Source organism: Lotus japonicus, chromosome 1, assembly GCF_012489685.1.
Source record: "Lotus japonicus ecotype B-129 chromosome 1, LjGifu_v1.2".
In the NCBI taxonomy this organism is placed as follows: domain Eukaryota; kingdom Viridiplantae; phylum Streptophyta; class Magnoliopsida; order Fabales; family Fabaceae; genus Lotus; species Lotus japonicus.
This window is the reverse complement of record NC_080041.1, coordinates 120,889,973-120,909,156: the sequence shown is the minus strand read 5'-3', so window position 1 is coordinate 120,909,156 and position 19,184 is coordinate 120,889,973. Positions and strand designations below refer to the sequence as shown.

At 42.0% G+C, this 19,184-nt stretch overlaps 1 long non-coding RNA gene across 1 annotated transcript; it reads left to right on the top strand.

The window, feature by feature from the left end:
- Window positions 1-6,438: 6,438 nt before the first annotated feature.
- LOC130732561 (uncharacterized) lies at window positions 6,439-8,011 on the top strand. Its single transcript, XR_009017067.1, has 2 exons — window positions 6,439-6,787; window positions 7,739-8,011. It is a non-coding gene; the product is annotated as an uncharacterized LOC130732561 (long non-coding RNA).
- Window positions 8,012-19,184: the final 11,173 nt, after the last annotated feature.

Genomic DNA, 19,184 nt, shown 5'->3' with positions numbered 1-19,184 from the left:
TAGAGGTGGATGAAGCAGTTGCTTCTCCCTTTTTGGTGGACTATGTTTGAGTTCTTTTTCCTTATGAAAACTCTGTTGTTTAAACCTTATTTCGCCACTGTTAAAGTGCGTACTTATTTTGGAAACTTGTTCATGATGATGTAAGACACTATTATTATTATGTCGGGAACGGGTTGTTGAATAAAGTCTATGTTATATATTCAATTATGTTCAGTTGTTTTCGAAAAGGGAAAAAATATATTGTTTTTCTTAGGATTACGAAATAGTCCTTAGATTTTGTTAGGTAACTAATGTGACTCCTCAGTTGAGAAAACCGGGGTGTTACAATTGTGGTATCAGAGCTTTGGTTGAGAAAACCAGAGCTTTTGGGTAGAGTGTCTTCTTAAGATGTTTGAACTCTGAGACCGATTGATGGGGTGTCAATCGGAGGAAGAGTGTGCTTGATTACTATTCATATAAATTATTCTTGAAGGTTGTTTATGGTGAATAACCTTATGCTAGTTATCGTTAATTATACATTTGATATAAGTATACACATAGTTAGTTATTATAGAACTTTGTGTTGTTCTGACCTGAGTTTCTGTTGTGGTCTTTGACTGTTCATGAAAACAGGAACAGGAGGTTTCCACAGCTGGACGAGACTCAAGGTTCAGACAACATGAATCCGATGGAGCAAGCTATTGCTAACCTGACTGCCCTTATGGCACAACAAGTTACCAACTCCGCTGCAAGGAGGAAGCTGAAGCTCAACGTGCTGCTACTGCTGCTTTGGTGGCTGCACAAAACCATGCTGAAGAAAATGCTCGCCGTGTTCAGCGTGAGGAGCGTGAACAAGCTGCTGCTCAGACCAGAGGTCTGAACGATTTCAAGCGTCAGGATCCGCCGAAGTTCTCTGGGGCTTCGATCCGGAGGAAGCTGACTTATGGCTCCAGGAGTTGGAGAAGATCTTCACCTTTCTGCGTACCACTGCAGAGATGAAAGTGGATTATGCGACTTACCTGCTGACTGGTGAAGCTGAGTATTGGTGGCGCGGGGCTAGAGCTATGATGGAAGCCGACCATCAAGCTATCACTTGGGAGTGCTTCCGGGGAGCTTTCCTGGACAAGTACTTTCCTAAGAGTGCTAGAGCCGCCAAGGAAGCACAATTTCTGAGACTCCGTCAAGGAGGCATGACCGTAGCTGAGTATGCTTCTAAGTTGGAGTCGTTGGCGAAACATTTCCGCTACTTTCGAGGACAGATAGATGAAGGCTATATGTGCGAGCATTCATTGATGGGCTGAGTTATGAGCTACAGAGGGCGGTGCAACCCCTAGGATTGAATCGCTACCAAGTGCTGGTGGAAAAGACCAAGGGAATTGAGGCCATTGATAATGCAAGGGGCAAATTCCAAGGTCAGAACAAGCTTAACCAAGGAAGTGGAGGTCCGGCTAGGACTAACCAAGGAAGAGGTGACAAGGGTAGGTATTTCCAGAAGAAGCCGTATTCGTCCCCAGGGTAGGGGGACAGCTTCTGGTTCTTTTTATCCCACGGGTGGGAATGCTATTGCACCGAGACCTCTAGGAGTGAGTTTGGACGGTGTGACTTGCTTCAAGTGTAACCAAAAGGGACATTACGCCAGCCACTGTCCCGAGGGTCCTCTGATGTGTTGGAACTGCAACAAGCCAGGCCATCTCGCTAGGGATTGCAGGATTCCTAAGGTTGAGGATGCTACAAATGTTGTTGGGGCTAGGAGGCCTACTGCTGGTGGAAGGGTCTACTCAATCAGTGGAACTGAAGCTGAGGAAGACGATGGTCTAATCCGCAGTACCTGCGAGATTGCGGGTAATTCCCTTATCGCGCTATTTGATTCTGGTGCTACGCATTCATTTATAGATATAGCTTGTGCGACAAGGTTAAAGCTAGAAGTGTCGAAGTTACCGTTTTGACTTAACAGTGTCTACCCCTGCATCTAAGAGCTTAGTAACTAACACTGCATGTTTGGAATGTCCTTGGATGTACCTGATAAGAAGTTTATAGCAAACTTAATCTGTTTACCTCTCAAGGGATTGGATGTGATCATAGGCATGGATTGGTTGTCCCACCATCATGTTCTTCTTGATTGCGCCAATAAGGTAGTTATCTTTCCCGATGCTGGACTCGCCGAGTTTCTGAACTCGTACTTTTCGAAGCTCTCTTTGAGGAAAGGAGCTTTGAGTTCTCTCATGTCTACAACCGTAATGGAAGCTAAGGAGAATGGAATACAAGGAATAGCTGTTGTGCAAGAGTTCGAGGATGTGTTCCCCGAAGACGTACCCGGAATACCTCCAGTTAGAGATATGGAGTTTCACCATTGATATAGTCCCAGGCACTGGACCTATATCGATCGCACCTTATCGTATGGCACCGGCAGAACTGACGGAGCTGAAGAGTCAACTTGAGGATTTAACCAAGAAGGGGTTTATCCGACCTAGCGTTTCTCCATGGGGAGCGCCAGTGCTACTTGTGAAGAAGAAAGACGGAAGATCACGACTTTGCGTGGACTATCGACAGTTGAACAAAGTCACGATAAAGAACTGTTATCCGTTGCCCGAGGATTGACGACTTGATGGATCAATTGAAGGGTGCTGCTATTTTCTCGAAGATTGACCTGAGATCGGGATATCACCAGATTAGAGTCAAAGACGAGGATATCCAAAAGACGGCGCTTAGGACACGCTATGGGCACTACGAGTACTTAGTGATGCCGTTTGGAGTTACGAATGCACCAGCTGTATTCATGGATTACATGAATAGGATCTTTCATCCATTCTTGGATCGCTTCGTTGTGGTGTTCATCGACGACATCTTGATCTACTCGAGAAATCTTGAAGAACACGAGGAACATCTGCGTCAAGTATTGCAAGTTCTTCGGGAGAAGGTACTGTATGCTAACGCGGCAAAGTGTGAATTTTGGTTGGAAGAAGTAAAGTTTCTAGGACATGTCATCTCAAAGGAGGGCATTGTTGTGGATCCTAGTAAAGTAGAAGCGGTACTTGCATGGGACCGTCTAAGACTGTGACGGATATTAGGAGTTTCATCGGTTTAGCTGGATATTACCGACGATTCATCGAAGGTTTCGCTAAGATTGCAGGACCATTAACAAAGCTTACTCGGAAGAACCAACCTTTCGCTTGGACAGAGGATTGTGAACAGAGTTTCCAGGATATGAAGGAGCGCTTGACGACCGCGCCAGTTCTGACTTTACCACAAGAGGAGGAACCCTACGAGGTTTACTGCGATGCTTCGTACCAAGGTTTGGGTTGTGTGTTGATGCAACACCGAAAGGCTGTGGCTTATTCTTCAAGGCAGTTGAAGATACATGAGCGGAACTATCCTACGCATGATTTGGAGTTAGCGGCTGTGGTATTTGCACTCAAGATTTGGAGGCACTATCTTTGGGAGCACTTTCACTGTTTTTAGTGATCACAAGAGCCTGAAGTACCTGTTCGATCAGAAGGATCTGAATATGAGACAAAGGCGTTGGATGGAATTTATCAAGGACTATGATTTCACTTTGTTGTACCACCCAGGAAAAGCAAATGTTGTAGCAGACGCACTGAGTCGCCAGACAATTCATGTTTCATCGCTGATGATTAAGGAATTGGAACTTATCGAGACTTTTCGCGACCTCAGTTTGGGTATGCAAGTGACACCTGGAAAATTGAGCTTTGGGATGGTGACAATCACTAGTGATTTTCTGAACGAGATCAAGGTGAAGCAACTGTTAGATGAGGAGCTGATCGAGAAATGGAACTTGATCATTTTGGGAAAAGCGCCGGATTTCGAGGTAGGAACCGACAACATTATGCGTTGCAAAGGACGGGTCTGCGTGCCATTGGACATGGAGTTGAGAGGATGATCCTTGACGAAGGTCACAAGAGTAGATTGAGTATTCATCCGGGATCGACAAAGATGTACCAAGATCTAAAGTTGAATTTCTGGTGGCCAAGAATGAAGAAGATGTAGCAGATATGTGGCGGCATGTCTGACATGTCAGAAGGCGAAGATAGAACATCAAAAGCCTGCGGGTATGTTACAGTCACTTGATGTGCCGGAGTGGAAGTGGGACAGTATCTCTATGGATTTCGTGGTAGCTTTGCCAGCTACGAGGAAGAGATTTGATTCCATTTGGGTCATTGTGGACCGTCTGACGAAGTCAGCACATTTCATACCGGTGAAGACCACGTTCAATGTGGAGGCACTTGCAAAAGTGTATGTCGCTGAGATTGTACGACTTCATGGAGTACCCTCGAGTATTGTTTCTGACAGAGATCCGAAGTTTACTTCGCATTTCTGGAAGGCCTTGCACGAGGCGCTTGGCACGAAGTTGAGGTTGAGCTCTGCCTATCACCCTCAGACGGATGGGCAGACAGAGAGGACGATACAGTCATTGGAAGACTTGCTGCGAGCCTGTGTACTGGATAGTCAAGAAAGCTGGGATGAGCTGTTGCCGTTGATCGAATTTACTTATAACAACAATTTTCATGCTAGTATTGGAATGGCACCTTATGAGGCTTTGTATGGGAGGAGATGTAGAACTCCTTTATGTTGGTTTCAAGATGGCGAACATCTTCTCGTTGGACCTGAATTAGTACAACAGACTACTGAGAAAGTAAAACAAATACAAGAGAAGATGAGGACGTCACAGAGTCGACAAAAGAGTTATGCGGAGAAGGAGAGAACTGGAGTTCGAGGCGGGAGACCATGTGTTTCTTCGCGTGACACCAACTACCGGAGTGGGAAGGGCGATAAAGTCGAGGAAGCTGACACCGAAGTTCATTGGACCGTATCAGATTATCGAGCGAGTCGGTAAAGTAGCGTATCGGATTGCGTTGCCACCATTTCTGTCCAAGATTCATGATGTGCTACACGTGTCACAATTAAGGAAATATATTCCTGATCCCTCTCACATCATCAAGGAAGATGACATCCAACTTAGAGACAACTTGTCTTTTGAAGTGGCACCAATGAGGATTGAGGAACGTAGGATCAAGCAGTTGAGGAACAAGCAGGTTCCTCTGGTAAAAGTGATTTGGAACCAAGTCACGGGCGATGCTACTTGGGAACTAGAAGAGAAGATGAAGGAACAGTATCCGGAACTCTTCACTGAGCCTTAAATTTCGAGGACGAAACTTTCTTTTTGGGGGTAGTATTGTAAGACCCAAAATTTTAGAATTAAATAGATAAATGATTTCCAGCTCACGCATAGGATTCTGTGTAAGCGTGAGAGGAACTTGACTCGTGTTTAATGTTTGGATTAATATTAAGAAGAGGAAAGTTCAGGAAATGACTAAGAATAGTAACATAGTCGTTATAGGCTACGGCACGAGTTTCATTCATTTCTGCCTTAGGGCAAAACCGTTAGTAAACGACTAATTTGCACTTAAAGACACGATGGGAAACTAATTCCAAAAATCTTCAGAGAAATGTTAGAAACTTCTCTTAATCCTTCCATAATAAGCGTTTCGATACGAAACCCTGGAATTTACGAACACTCATTTCCTATTCGGAGCTTCAAACGAAGATTCCACACGGCGTAACGCCCACTCTAATCGACGTTCCAAATCTTTCTTCAGAAGGAAGTTTCTACATCCGAGGTCAAAATCAAAAAGTGCATAAGTGCATTTTAAGCCGGTAAACATTAAAAAACAAGCCTCGAAAACCAAAAATCATATTGATATTTCTTTGAAGAATTAGAAGATTCAGCGGAAGAATATCGTGTCTAAAATACGTTGGAATCAGTAGGAAAAATCGGAATCGCGAAATAATCATTTTCTCACGTTTTCAATTTCCTATAAATAGGACTTCAAAAAATGAAAAAAATCAAAAAAAAAATCACACAACACACACACACGGCCGTGAACTTCTTGGAGGAAAGGAAGAGATTTGATTTTTTCCGGTTCTTGCCTGATCGTCGCTCTGTTCGTTGCTACGCGTAGGCTTCAAGGTACTGATGTTATTTCTTTCTTCTGATCTTAAATTTTGTCGCTTTTCTCTATGTCTTTCTGTGCTCAAAGTTTTGAGCTTTTTGTAAAACTGTCCAAATAACTTGATTTTAGTGTCTAAACTTATTCCCTGCGTTCCCCTGAGCATGTTTAGCGGATTACATTTTGCCGAATGTCGCCGAAATGCCGCCGGAATTCATTTCTGTAGGAAATACCCATTTTTGGCTAAAGTTCCGTCCTTTGGGCTTAAAACTCTCGACTGAGCTTAGCGTTAGTTAGGATTAGTCGTCATAATCGTCGTTGGTGTCGACCCCATCTAATTTGTTTTTTCGAAATTTCAGTTTGAATTTCTGAGCTAAAAATATTGACCAAAATACCCCTGCGACAGTTTTCGACCCGATAATTTTCTGAGAGTTTCCCTGGCCTAGATATCGCCTAGGAATACCTAGGAATCGATTTAGACCGAAGAAAAAGTTCGGAAACCCTATTTTACATAGTGGCCGAAACCTATTGCTTAGGGTACCGTGTCCAAAAATAATTTTTGAGTCTCTATGACCTGAGCCATTGCGTAGCTCTTTTGATTGTCGAAATTTTGGCGCTGGTTTCATGTCATTCCGAGTTCTGTAGCTCGAGTTATGCTCGTTTTAGCGAACGAAGTTCCGTTGTCAATTCGTGCCTTAAGAGGAACTCTGAAGCTTTAAAAGCTTTCTTTCCGGTTTCGATTAGCGTTATTAGATAGTGTTACTTCTAGTAGGGCTTGTGTTGATGATTGTGTTTCCTTGTTCTAGGTTCACAACTTCCATGCCCAACTTCTACTCACGAAGGTAAGGGTAACTCGGTTTTAGAGTGTCTTTGAGTCTTGCCTGCTTTTATCGCACTGCCTGCGTTTGAGATGAAGATGTTATATTGATTGGCATTGGATTATGATTATTATGCTTGCAATGTTGTATGCTTGCTTATATTGACTGTTTCTGAGGCTTGTGCCAAATGTTTTCTGAAGGCTTCGGCCGAGTAAACTTATTGAGACGTGTGTCTCCGTTTTCTGAGAGGCTTCGGCCGTTTACTGGTTTCTGTCATTGAACTGAGTTGGTATGCAATTGAATTGAGTTATGTTCGTTGATAATAGGAATAACATGTGGTTACTCCGAATTAATCATTGGTTTGGGGATTGTTGTTGACTGACTTGGCATATAGGCTTTGGTTCTTAAGTGGCGATGAGGTGGGTGTGGTCCCACGTGATTGTCCCGTCTTTCGAGGCGTTATAAAGTGGCAATGAGGTGGGTGTGGTCCCGCGGGATTGTCCCATCTTTCGAGATGTTCTAAAGTGGCGATGAGGTGGGTGTGGTCCCACGCGATTGTCCCTCCGGAGTGGCGTAAAGTGGCAATGAGGTGGGTGTGGTCCCGCGTGATTGTCCCGTCTTGAGAGACGTTGCTGATCGATCCATTTTGGTAGAAGCATATAGTTGCATTATAGGGAACTAAACACCTGACCCTATGTTGTTGGATTTTAGTTATTGGTTTATTGATATCTGAATTGATATTATACTGTTGAAGTTTTTGATATTTGAATTGATGTTATATGTTAGGTTGTCGATATCCGAATTGATGTTATATGATTAGGTTGTTGATATATGAGTTTAGTTATGTTGCTGGTTTATTTACCATGATAGGTAGTTAAATTTGAATAGCATGATTTTCTCTTTCATACATGATAATTGTATGGAGTTAACCCTTTTCTATTTGCTATTTGTTGTTTGGGCGCTTAACGCTATTAGGCGATGGTGAGCCTTCCGCTGAAGCTTAGCTGTTCGAGTCGGAGACCGTGATCGTGGGCGGTCGAGTAGAGGTGGATGAAGCAGTTGCTTCTCCCTTTTTGGTGGACTATGTTTGAGTTTCTTTTTCCTTATGAAAACTCTGTTGTTTAAACCTTATTTCGCCACTGTTAAAGTGTGCGTACTTATTTTGGAAACTTGTTCATGATGATGTAAGACACTATTATTATTATGTCGGGAACGGGTTGTTGAATAAAGTCTATGTTATATATTCAATTATGTTCAGTTGTTTCGAAAAAGGGAAAAAAATATATTGTGTTTTCTTAGGATTACGAAATAGTCCTTAGATTTTGTTAGGTAACTAATGTGACTCCTCAGTTGAGAAACCGGGGTGTTACAATTGTGGTATCAGAGCTTTGGTTGAGAAAACCAGAGCTTTTGGGTAGAGTGTCTTCTTAAGATGTTTGAACTCTGAGACCGATTGATGGGGTGTCAATCGGAGGAAGAGTGTGCTTGATTACTATTCATATAAATTATTCTTGAAGGTTGTTTATGGTGAATAACCTTATGCTAGTTATCGTTAATTATACATTTGATATAAGTATATACATAGTTAGTTATTATAGAACTTTGTGTTGTTCTGACCTGAGTTTCTGTTGTGGTCTTTGACTGTTCATGAAAACAGGAACAGGAGGTTTCCACAGCTGGACGAGACTCAAGGTTCAGACAACATGAATCCGATGGAGCAAGCTATTGCTAACCTGACTGCCCTTATGGCACAACAAGTTACCAACTCCGCTGCAAGGGAGGAAGCTGAAGCTCAACGTGCTGCTACTGCTGCTTTGGTGGCTGCACAAAACCATGCTGAAGAAAATGCTCGCCGTGTTCAGCGTGAGGAGCGTGAACAAGCTGCTGCTCAGACCAGAGGTCTGAACGATTTCAAGCGTCAGGATCCGCCGAAGTTCTCTGGGGCTTCGATCCGGAGGAAGCTGACTTATGGCTCCAGGAGTTGGAGAAGATCTTCACCTTTCTGCGTACCACTGCAGAGATGAAAGTGGATTATGCGACTTACCTGCTGACTGGTGAAGCTGAGTATTGGTGGCGCGGGGCTAGAGCTATGATGGAAGCCGACCATCAAGCTATCACTTGGGAGTGCTTCCGGGGAGCTTTCCTGGACAAGTACTTTCCTAAGAGTGCTAGAGCCGCCAAGGAAGCACAATTTCTGAGACTCCGTCAAGGAGGCATGACCGTAGCTGAGTATGCTTCTAAGTTGGAGTCGTTGGCGAAACATTTCCGCTACTTTCGAGGACAGATAGATGAAGGCTATATGTGCGAGCACTTCATTGATGGGCTGAGTTATGAGCTACAGAGGGCGGTGCAACCCCTAGGATTGAATCGCTACCAAGTGCTGGTGGAAAAGACCAAGGGAATTGAGGCCATTGATAATGCAAGGGGCAAATTCCAAGGTCAGAACAAGCTTAACCAAGGAAGTGGAGGTCCGGCTAGGACTAACCAAGGAAGAGGTGACAAGGGTAGGTATTTCCAGAAGAAGCCGTATGTTCGTCCCCAGGGTAGGGGGACAGCTTCTGGTTCTTTTTATCCCACGGGTGGGAATGCTATTGCACCGAGACCTCTAGGAGTGAGTTTGGACGGTGTGACTTGCTTCAAGTGTAACCAAAAGGGACATTACGCCAGCCACTGTCCCGAGGGTCCTCTGATGTGTTGGAACTGCAACAAGCCAGGCCATCTCGCTAGGGATTGCAGGATTCCTAAGGTTGAGGATGCTACAAATGTTGTTGGGGCTAGGAGGCCTACTGCTGGTGGAAGGGTCTACTCAATCAGTGGAACTGAAGCTGAGGAAGACGATGGTCTAATCCGCAGTACCTGCGAGATTGCGGGTAATTCCCTTATCGCGCTATTTGATTCTGGTGCTACGCATTCATTTATAGATATAGCTTGTGCGACAAGGTTAAAGCTAGAAGTGTCGAAGTTACCGTTTGACTTAACAGTGTCTACCCCTGCATCTAAGAGCTTAGTAACTAACACTGCATGTTTGGAATGTCCTTGGATGTACCTAGATAAGAAGTTTATAGCAAACTTAATCTGTTTACCTCTCAAGGGATTGGATGTGATCATAGGCATGGATTGGTTGTCCCACCATCATGTTCTTCTTGATTGCGCCAATAAGGTAGTTATCTTTCCCGATGCTGGACTCGCCGAGTTTCTGAACTCGTACTTTTCGAAGCTCTCTTTGAGGAAAGGAGCTTTGAGTTCTCTCATGTCTACAACCGTAATGGAAGCTAAGGAGAATGGAATACAAGGAATAGCTGTTGTGCAAGAGTTCGAGGATGTGTTCCCCGAAGACGTACCCGGAATACCTCCAGTTAGAGATATGGAGTTCACCATTGATATAGTCCCAGACACTGGACCTATATCGATCGCACCTTATCGTATGGCACCGGCAGAACTGACGGAGCTGAAGAGTCAACTTGAGGATTTAACCAAGAAGGGGTTTATCCGACCTAGCGTTTCTCCATGGGGAGCGCCAGTGCTACTTGTGAAGAAGAAAGACGGAAGATCACGACTTTGCGTGGACTATCGACAGTTGAACAAAGTCACGATAAAGAACTGTTATCCGTTGCCGAGGATTGACGACTTGATGGATCAATTGAAGGGTGCTGCTATTTTCTCGAAGATTGACCTGAGATCGGGATATCACCAGATTAGAGTCAAAGACGAGGATATCCAAAAGACGGCGCTTAGGACACGCTATGGGCACTACGAGTACTTAGTGATGCCGTTTGGAGTTACGAATGCACCAGCTGTATTCATGGATTACATGAATAGGATCTTTCATCCATTCTTGGATCGCTTCGTTGTGGTGTTCATCGACGACATCTTGATCTACTCGAGAAATCTTGAAGAACACGAGGAACATCTGCGTCAAGTATTGCAAGTTCTTCGGGAGAAGGTACTGTATGCTAACGCGGCAAAGTGTGAATTTTGGTTGGAAGAAGTAAAGTTTCTAGGACATGTCATCTCAAAGGAGGGCATTGTTGTGGATCCTAGTAAAGTAGAAGCGGTACTTGCATGGGACCGTCCTAAGACTGTGACGGATATTAGAAGTTTCATCGGTTTAGCTGGATATTACCGACGATTCATCGAAGGTTTCGCTAAGATTGCAGGACCATTAACAAAGCTTACTCGGAAGAACCAACCTTTCGCTTGGACAGAGGATTGTGAACAGAGTTTCCAGGATATGAAGGAGCGCTTGACGACCGCGCCAGTTCTGACTTTACCACAAGAGGAGGAACCCTACGAGGTTTACTGCGATGCTTCGTACCAAGGTTTGGGTTGTGTGTTGATGCAACACCGAAAGGCTGTGGCTTATTCTTCAAGGCAGTTGAAGATACATGAGCGGAACTATCCTACGCATGATTTGGAGTTAGCGGCTGTGGTATTTGCACTCAAGATTTGGAGGCACTATCTTTATGGGAGCACTTTCACTGTTTTTAGTGATCACAAGAGCCTGAAGTACCTGTTCGATCAGAAGGATCTGAATATGAGACAAAGGCGTTGGATGGAATTTATCAAGGACTATGATTTCACTTTGTTGTACCACCCAGGAAAAGCAAATGTTGTAGCAGACGCACTGAGTCGCCAGACAATTCATGTTTCATCGCTGATGATTAAGGAATTGGAACTTATCGAGACTTTTCGCGACCTCAGTTTGGGTATGCAAGTGACACCTGGAAAATTGAGCTTTGGGATGGTGACAATCACTAGTGATTTTCTGAACGAGATCAAGGTGAAGCAACTGTTAGATGAGGAGCTGATCGAGAAATGGAACTTGATCATTTTGGGAAAAGCGCCGGATTTCGAGGTAGGAACCGACAACATTATGCGTTGCAAAGGACGGGTCTGCGTGCCATTGGACATGGAGTTGAGAAGGATGATCCTTGACGAAGGTCACAAGAGTAGATTGAGTATTCATCCGGGATCGACAAAGATGTACCAAGATCTAAAGTTGAATTTCTGGTGGCCAAGAATGAAGAAGAATGTAGCAGATATGTGGCGGCATGTCTGACATGTCAGAAGGCGAAGATAGAACATCAAAAGCCTGCGGGTATGTTACAGTCACTTGATGTGCCGGAGTGGAAGTGGGACAGTATCTCTATGGATTTCGTGGTAGCTTTGCCAGCTACGAGGAAGAGATTTGATTCCATTTGGGTCATTGTGGACCGTCTGACGAAGTCAGCACATTTCATACCGGTGAAGACCACGTTCAATGTGGAGGCACTTGCAAAAGTGTATGTCGCTGAGATTGTACGACTTCATGGAGTACCCTCGAGTATTGTTTCTGACAGAGATCCGAAGTTTACTTCGCATTTCTGGAAGGCCTTGCACGAGGCGCTTGGCACGAAGTTGAGGTTGAGCTCTGCCTATCACCCTCAGACGGATGGGCAGACAGAGAGGACGATACAGTCATTGGAAGACTTGCTGCGAGCCTGTGTACTGGATAGTCAAGAAAGCTGGGATGAGCTGTTGCCGTTGATCGAATTTACTTATAACAACAATTTTCATGCTAGTATTGGAATGGCACCTTATGAGGCTTTGTATGGGAGGAGATGTAGAACTCCTTTATGTTGGTTTCAAGATGGCGAACATCTTCTCGTTGGACCTGAATTAGTACAACAGACTACTGAGAAAGTAAAACAAATACAAGAGAAGATGAGGACGTCACAGAGTCGACAAAAGAGTTATGCTGACACACGTCGGAGAGAACTGGAGTTCGAGGCGGGAGACCATGTGTTTCTTCGCGTGACACCAACTACCGGAGTGGGAAGGGCGATAAAGTCGAGGAAGCTGACACCGAAGTTCATTGGACCGTATCAGATTATCGAGCGAGTCGGTAAAGTAGCGTATCGGATTGCGTTGCCACCATTTCTGTCCAAGATTCATGATGTGCTACACGTGTCACAATTAAGGAAATATATTCCTGATCCCTCTCACATCATCAAGGAAGATGACATCCAACTTAGAGACAACTTGTCTTTTGAAGTGGCACCAATGAGGATTGAGGAACGTAGGATCAAGCAGTTGAGGAACAAGCAGGTTCCTCTGGTAAAAGTGATTTGGAACCAAGTCACGGGCGATGCTACTTGGGAACTAGAAGAGAAGATGAAGGAACAGTATCCGGAACTCTTCACTGAGCCTTAAATTTCGAGGACGAAACTTTCTTTTTGGGGGGTAGTATTGTAAGACCCAAAATTTTAGAATTAAATAGATAAATGATTTCCAGCTCACGCATAGGATTCTGTGTAAGCGTGAGAGGAACTTGACTCGTGTTTAATGTTTGGATTAATATTAAGAAGAGGAAAGTTCAGGAAATGACTAAGAATAGTAACATAGTCGTTATAGGCTACGGCACGAGTTTCATTCATTTCTGCCTTAGGGCAAAACCGTTAGTAAACGACTAATTTGCACTTAAAGACACGATGGGAAACTAATTCCAAAAATCTTCAGAGAAATGTTAGAACTTCTCTTAATCCTTCCATAATAAGCGTTTCGATACGAAACCCTGGAATTTACGAACACTCATTTCCTATTCGGAGCTTCAAACGAAGATTCCACACGCGTACGCCCACTCTAATCGACGTTCCAAATCTTTCTTCAGAAGGAAGTTTCTACATCCGAGGTCAAAATCAAAAAGTGCATAAAGTGCATTTTAAGCCGGTAAACATTAAAAAACAAGCCTCGAAAACCAAAAATCATATTGATATTTCTTTGAAGAATTAGAAGATTCAGCGGGAAGAATATCGTGTCTAAAATACGTTGGAATCAGTAGGAAAAATCGGAATCGCGAAATAATCATTTTCTCACGTTTTCAATTTCCTATAAATAGGACTTCAAAAAATGAAAAAAATCAAAAAAAAAATCACACAACACACACACACGGCCGTGAACTTCTTGGAGGAAAGGAAGAGATTTGATTTTTTCCGGTTCTTGCCTGATCGTCGCTCTGTTCGTTGCTACGCGTAGGCTTCAAGGTACTGATGTTATTTCTTTCTTCTGATCTTAAATTTTGTCGCTTTTCTCTATGTCTTTCTGTGCTCAAAGTTTTGAGCTTTTTGTAAAACTGTCCAAATAACTTGATTTTAGTGTCTAAACTTATTCCCTGCGTTCCCCTGAGCATGTTTAGCGGATTACATTTTGCCGAATGTCGCCGAAATGCCGCCGGAATTCATTTCTGTAGGAAATACCCATTTTTGGCTAAAGTTCCGTCCTTTGGGCTTAAAACTCTCGACTGAGCTTAGCGTTAGTAGGATTAGTCGTCATAATCGTCGTTGGTGTCGACCCCATCTAATTTGTTTTTCGAAATTTCAGTTTTGAATTTCTGAGCTAAAAATATTGACCAAAATACCCCTGCGACAGTTTTCGACCCGATAATTTTTCTGAGAGTTTCCCTGGCCTAGATATCGCCTAGGAATACCTAGGAATCGATTTAGACCGAAGAAAAAGTTCGGAAACCCTATTTTACATAGTGGCCGAAACCTATTGCTTAGGGTACCGTGTCCAAAAATAATTTTTGAGTCTCTATGACCTGAGCCATTGCGTAGCTCTTTTGATTGTCGAAATTTTGGCGCTGGTTTCATGTCATTCCGAGTTCTGTAGCTCGAGTTATGCTCGTTTTAGCGAACGAAGTTCCGTTGTCAATTCGTGCCTTAAGAGGAACTCTGAAGCTTTAAAAGCTTTCTTTCCGGTTTCGATTAGCGTTATTAGATAGTGTTACTTCTAGTAGGGCTTGTGTTGATGATTGTGTTTCCTTGTTCTAGGTTCACAACTTCCATGCCCAACTTCTACTCACGAAGGTAAGGGTAACTCGGTTTTAGAGTGTCTTTGAGTCTTGCCTGCTTTTATCGCACTGCCTGCGTTTGAGATGAAGATGTTTATATTGATTGGCATTGGATTATGATTATTATGCTTGCAATGTTGTATGCTTGCTTATATTGACTGTTTCTGAGGCTTGTGCCAAATGTTTTCTGAAGGCTTCGGCCGAGTAAACTTATTGAGACGTGTGTCTCCGTTTTCTGAGAGGCTTCGGCCGTTTACTGGTTTCTGTCATTGAACTGAGTTGGTATGCAATTGAATTGAGTTATGTTCGTTGATAATAGGAATAACATGTGGTTACTCCGAATTAATCATTGGTTTGGGGATTGTTGTTGACTGACTTGGCATATAGGCTTTGGTTCTTAAGTGGCGATGAGGTGGGTGTGGTCCCACGTGATTGTCCCGTCTTTCGAGGCGTTATAAAGTGGCAATGAGGTGGGTGTGGTCCCGCGGGATTGTCCCATCTTTCGAGATGTTCTAAAGTGGCGATGAGGTGGGTGTGGTCCCACGCGATTGTCCCGTCCGGAGTGGCGTAAAGTGGCAATGAGGTGGGTGTGGTCCCGCGTGATTGTCCCGTCTTGAGAGACGTTGCTGATCGATCCATTTTGGTAGAAGCATATAGTTGCATTATAGGGAACTAACACCTGACCCTATGTTGTTGGATTTTAGTTATTGGTTTATTGATATCTGAATTGATATTATACTGTTGAAGTTTTTGATATTTGAATTGATGTTATATGTTAGGTTGTCGATATCCGAATTGATGTTATATGATTAGGTTGTTGATATATGAGTTTAGTTATGTTGCTGGTTTATTTACCATGATAGGTAGTTAAATTTGAATAGCATGATTTTCTCTTTCATACATGATAATTGTATGGAGTTAACCCTTTTCTATTTGCTATTTGTTGTTTGGGCGCTTAACGCTATTAGGCGATGGTGAGCCTTCCGCTGAAGCTTAGCTGTTCGAGTCGGAGACCGTGATCGTGGGCGGTCGAGTAGAGGTGGATGAAGCAGTTGCTTCTCCCTTTTTGGTGGACTATGTTTGAGTTTCTTTTTCCTTATGAAAACTCTGTTGTTTAAACCTTATTTCGCCACTGTTAAAGTGTGCGTACTTATTTTGGAAACTTGTTCATGATGATGTAAGACACTATTATTATTATGTCGGGAACGGGTTGTTGAATAAAGTCTATGTTATATATTCAATTATGTTCAGTTGTTTCGAAAAGGGAAAAAATATATTGTGTTTTCTTAGGATTACGAAATAGTCCTTAGATTTTGTTAGGTAACTAATGTGACTCCTCAGTTGAGAAACCGGGGTGTTACATCGGCAATATCTTGGGTTATCGGCATCTGTTGTTGTGCGTACGGAGGGGGGACATCGTGTTGAGTTAGGAATGTTCGTCAATCATTAATCAGGTTGTGACGACTTATCGTTTATCATGGTCTTACGACATGTTAGTCCTTATGCATGGTTCGTGTTTTGGCTTCGTTTGAACTGCCTTTTGGGACAATTCCCCGTCGGTGTGGTTCGTGCGATGTTAGTTACTTAAGTGAGAGCTCAAAGAATTACGCACTTACTCTTGGTCGAGCAGTGATCCTCGAGAGTAAGCGTACATTTACCGGCACTAGAACAATAAGAAAATTTACTTTTCACATGAATCAATATCCACGATTATATCCATAAAATTATAGGGAGTTGTTATTCGGACACCCTCCACATATCTATTCGTACCTTGTTAAATTCGTAAAATTTGAAAAGACTCTTTATAAATTTTTTTCACTTTGAAAGTGTAAGTGAAAGTGCGTAAGTCACACACTTTCAAAGTGCGAGCGGAACGCACATATTTCTTTTTTTTTCCTGTTTAATTTATGGAATGAATTTTGGACTGTCACTTCTTAGTTAAGGTAATAGGACAATTCTGAGCTCAAATATGCAATCAGAATCTCCAAATTCCTACACCTTCTAGTAGTCGCTTCACAATCAGGAGCGGTGCGGTTTGAAAAATTTGACAATTTTTTATCTCGCACTTTTAAAGTGTGTGAGTCACGCACCTCTAAAGTGTGTTTAGTTGCAGAAAAAAATAAAAAAGGACAAAATAACTCCCTAAAGTTGGAAATTTTCATAAACGACAAAAGATGGAGGTTCTGGTGGTGGCGGCGGCAGTAGTGTCGTGTGGTGGTGGTAAGGAAAGAAAGAGGAAAGAGGTAAGGAGAGATGATAGAGAATGTGAGGATGAGGGTGACGATTTTTTTATATTTTTTTTCATTAAAGACATTTTAGTAATTTTACATTTTAAATGAGGTCCAAATAGATGTAGGGGCGTCTGAATAACAACTCCCAAGAAGAACTGAAAGCACGTAATACAGTGGCAAACGGATTCAAGGACATGTTGAAGGATATGGATGAGTACATACATGGGTTACGTACAAGCCTAGTATATGTACACCCTCCGGTCACATATATAAGCAAAAAACACTTTTTAAGTTTATTCATTTAATGAATGTATCTAGTTGTTTTAATGACTAGATATATTCATTAAATGAATGAACCTAAAAAATATTTTTTGCTTATATATGTGACCGGATGGTGTATGGTGTATAGTATAGATATTTACAAGAAGGTCAGTTATATGTGGGGTACATGTTTTTGATGACTTTGATCATAACACATGGAAATTCAAAACTCATCTCTAGAAGAGAGTGGAAGCCATTCAAGCCTGCTATTAAATGCTCATTACTCGCTAGACACCGACTTGCGGTGATAATCAATTCCTTAAGAAATGTAAACAATGGTGGATGGCAAAATATATCGTTATCTCTTTACACACAAAGAAGGAGCAATAAAGACCTATGGAAAGTGACACAAACTAAGTACTCACACACCATTTCAGTACAATATAGCACAGCTTCAACACATGGTTATGTATATGTTAGGAAATTTGTCTACAATTCATTTTAAAGACTCATCAAAATTGATTCTGATAAAAGAGAAACTGATCCAGACATACTACATGAGGAGATGTTCCTTGCTCCTGATAAAAGAACATAATATATTTCACACTTTGTGCATATTAGATGATGAAGAAGAAAGGAAAAATTATTCTGTATGCATCAAATCATGAAGAATCTGTTAGGACAAAATTGAACTATTTGATTACAGATAATCACTTTCTAGCTATGTTTGATTATTTTTCATTCTTGTTCAAGCCAAAAAGACATAAGAATAGGCTGAAATTTGATGTTACTAAAAAGCTAAAACATTACTCGTTACATGAAAGAGTTGTTGTCCCTTCATATGATCTTAATGAGTGCTTCATATCCGTAATCATCTCCTCAGGGTGGAATTCATCTTCACAAGTTGACACAAGTACAAATAAAATATTTTTCTTGCATATGATAACAGACAAGTAACCACAAATCATTATTCATTTGTTTCAAGATTCTCTTTACATTCCCCAAAAACTAGCGACAACCTTTTCCAAAATCTCAAAACCTCTGGGCACCCTTTTGGTATTTCCTGCTCTCTTATGTAAAAAATTTCCTTTATTGCAAGTTTTGGTCAGTACCACATATTCAATTTTGCTCTTTGTAGAGCTGGGGGAGGAAAAATACAAATGATTTGCTGGAAATTAGTGTCATGATTACATTTGCTTTCAATTTTATGTTTGGTTAAGGACTTTAATTTCAATCAATCAAAAGAATCTACAAGAAGAAAAATACGTATATAATTCTTGCATACCCTCTCTATTATTAAATGTCTACCAAATTTATGTATAACTTTAATCCCATGATTAATTAGTGTGCTAACGATATGAAGGATAGGCAAACATTTGAAATATCTAAACAAGGGTAGGTAAATAGGTAATATACTAGTAATATGCAATTTCCTAACTTTAGTGGAAGGCCATGGTGCCACGTGACAAAGCAAATAGGAAAGAAAAATGCTCATGAAACTCCACGTTGACTTTGGCTTTCTGCATTGACTCCATATTTATAAAGCTAGTAAGCCGACAAGTTATTAGGTTAGATGGTACATATTTGATTTCTGTTAAGCAGAATCTTAAATTTGAGTTGTGTGAATGGAAAAAACTTAAATTGAGAAAACTAGCTAGTCGTGAATGGATTATAGGTCTCAAGTTTCCGTGACATATGTCCAACATACGGATCAAGAGAAAAAAATAGTTTAGCCAAGTTTTAAACCTTTGCAAATTAAACACGCCAATTTTGCGGCGTTATATGCCACGCTCCCAAGCTGTCATGAAATGTTTTTTCTTTCTCATTTTTTAGATATTGTACATAAAATGCCACAATCCACGTATGCCGATCGGTGGTTGAGTCACCTTGTATGTCAATTACGCATTATCGTTGTGAATGTTTTTTGCTCGAATAGAATTAACACGAGAGGGGACACATGTGCTAAGAACAAATAAATAAATTATAAAGCCAGTAAAAGAGTTAGGTGACTCATCATGAGAGTAAAAACTAAGCGGCTTTCTATTCTTCAAAGTCATGGGAGTATATAAAGCAATCACATGCATTGGTACTATTTGAAAGC